Source organism: Etheostoma spectabile, chromosome 4 (genome assembly GCF_008692095.1).
Source record: "Etheostoma spectabile isolate EspeVRDwgs_2016 chromosome 4, UIUC_Espe_1.0, whole genome shotgun sequence".
In the NCBI taxonomy this organism is placed as follows: Eukaryota; Metazoa; Chordata; class Actinopteri; order Perciformes; family Percidae; genus Etheostoma; species Etheostoma spectabile.
In genome coordinates, this window is record NC_045736.1 from 31,571,541 (window position 1) to 31,574,257 (window position 2,717).

Genomic DNA, 2,717 nt, shown 5'->3' on the forward strand with positions numbered 1-2,717 from the left:
TTCTCTCGGTGGGGGAAAACATGGACCACAAATAATAACTAATAGCATCATTTATTGGTTTATTCTGCCTCTGTGTGTATATTTCCAGTATATACCAGTCCTTCTGCCTTCTTACACTCCCCTTCATTTAGCCTACGTTAAACCCTCCCTCGATCTAAGCTAACCGACTTTTCTCAGATAAAAATGAATTTGCAAGAGAATCGAAGCATTAGCGATGCACAAGTTTTTACCGCCGAATGTTAAATCACATAACATCTGTTAAATGTTATGTGAAAGTCACCCGCGGGTGAATGTAACCGTTTCTGAAGATTTATTTTTTAAGATGAGAAAAATGGCTTTCTTGTTTGTTTTTTTTCTTTCGTTGACTTCTCGTCTGAGTTTATTTTTTGATCGTGTGTCTGTCACGTTTGCCTTTTTGTATTCCAAATATAGTGTATTTGAACCTCTGTTGTTGGACTATCAATCAAGAAAAAAAAAAGCTACGATTTGTTACGTGCAATACTTTGTAGAATACTTTTGATTTTTTCTTGTTTTACCAAGAGGTGGTACTACTCTTTGTAACACTTCGCGTCGATAGCCTGTGAATTCTTGATGAAGGAGATTTTGGGTCCATTCGAATTTTTTAAAAAACACGCCACCAAATGCTCTGCAGCGTGGAATTAAAAACCAAACAATGATCTTGGGATTTGAAATGCACTGAGAGTGATGATACTAATAAGTGGTCACATCAAACTGAAGCGAAATGCTCCTTTTTTTTTGTATTGTTGTGACAAGTTTGTGAGTTTGTGAAGGGTATGAAACACAGTAACACTGCCACTAAGCCCACCTTCCTCCTACCTGTTTATCTCCGTACTGCCATGTTGCAAAAAATAAGGGCAACTTTACCAAAAGCAACTTTTTTTTCCTTCACCAAAGTTTCTAATCTGCTAACACATCAGCGATATTTCAGCTGAATCTAACCAGTCCCCTAAAAGGCTTGTACATTGCATTCGTGACGGAATAAATACCTTTTTGGCGCCATTTTGGCTGCTTTTGGGAAACCTGCCCCACATCAGCATAAGCAGTACATATAAAAACCAGATTGCACCACATCAAATGTGGGCTTTTCTTTTAAAACCGTGTATGCAATTTCTCCATTCTGCTTTTGTCAGACATTTCTGTCTAAATCCAACTCCACTTCGCCAAACCCTGCGACCTTAGTGCTTTATCAAAGAAACAGAAGAACCAAACTACATCTCCACAGGAACCTGATTGGGAATCCCATGTTGCCTACATCGTGTTTGTATGTGTGTATTACTGGTATGAAAACAACATACCATATCTGCAGAATTCAGGATCTGATTCTGGTTCTGAGATACAGATGCAACATCGGACCATGCAAATGTGATATCCGGGCTATAGAGGTGACACAAAATGGCGACTGTATGGCTGCGAAGGAAGATAAATGGGGCTCCATTTCCTTAATGCAAGGATTGTCTAGGTTCTTATTTAAATATAAATTATGGCTCACTCAGAGAACCATATCTAGCATATGATGTAACCCAAGTTCCAGTTTTTGACTCGAGATTTGACTTGTGGGGACGAGGAATTAAAACCCAAGGCTGTGCGATCATCTTTCCTCCTTTTAACTTAAACACTGGGAATCTCAGCACTAAGTCCTCTGGGAAATGGAGTCCCACTCATCCTTCCCGTCCTCTCTGTCGCCACCTTCATTCTGACAGTCTTTCCTGCATCATACTGTACGCCGGCCCTTCCTTTTTGAGAATGTACATGAGAAAATGTTTTTTTAATTCTTGGTGAAGCAAAAAAACATTTTTTAAAGAATTTGAAAGGTTTTTATTTTTATTTCTATGGCCAACCTGTAAGCTAGGTAGAAAAAAAAAAAATTTGAAAAAAAAAAAAAAAAAAATATGTGTTTGAACAGGTTTTACAAAAGGTGTAAAACTTTTTTTTATTTCTTAATAAAAATGTGTCTTCAGAAAAGGAACTGTGGATTTGTGGTCCTGTCTGATTGTTTTTCCAGGTACATCACACACACACACACCACACACACACACACCACAACACAACCCACACCCACGATACAAGGCACACACACACACACACACACACACACACACACACACACATATATAGATCATTCCCTTCAACTTCAATTTCCCCAACTTGTGGGATTCATGTACCTAAATCCCCTCAGCAGCATAATAAACTCTAATCCTCCAAAGCCTGTAATACAAGATTTAACGTAACCAAGCCAACACAGGAGGCTGCATTCCAACACAGTCACCGCTGCCAGGTTCCCTTAAATATGTGAAAGTAGTCAAAGGGGCTGGAAACTGCGATGGGGTAATTACAATACTATATCTTGCATGTAAGATATGTGTCATCTGGCACCTGACCCCTTGTGTTGATGCTTTTTATCAATGTTTTTAACTTTTTCAACAGTTTTGACGCTTTTTGTCACTTTTTTTTTTCACATTTTCAACACTGTGTAACAATAATGGAAATTCTTTATTAGGAATATCTCTTGAGATGTGACATTTCGTTTTCGAGGGGGGTCCTTACTAACTTATTAACTTTAGTTTTACAGTTATTTTTGTAATTTATGGTCAATAATCCTCTTTTATAGGAAATTCTATCTAATGTTTGAGTTAGAAAAGCAGAAATTAGGAAACATTTTGACTAAAATTTAAGGAATGGATGTTGATGGATAATCA

General features: G+C 37.7%; 2 long non-coding RNA genes across 2 annotated transcripts in view; one reads left to right on the forward strand and one right to left on the reverse strand.

The window, feature by feature from the left end:
* Positions 1-772, reverse strand: part of LOC116688696 (uncharacterized) — a 19,646-nt gene extending 18,874 nt beyond the window's left edge. Inside the window, exon 1 of the long non-coding RNA XR_004331837.1 lies at positions 668-772. This is a non-coding gene — a long non-coding RNA (uncharacterized LOC116688696). The remainder of the gene's footprint in view (positions 1-667) is intronic.
* LOC116688695 (uncharacterized) overlaps positions 750-2,717 on the forward strand; it is a 24,201-nt gene continuing 22,233 nt past the window's right edge. The window contains exon 1 of the long non-coding RNA XR_004331836.1: positions 750-859. This is a non-coding gene — a long non-coding RNA (uncharacterized LOC116688695). The remainder of the gene's footprint in view (positions 860-2,717) is intronic.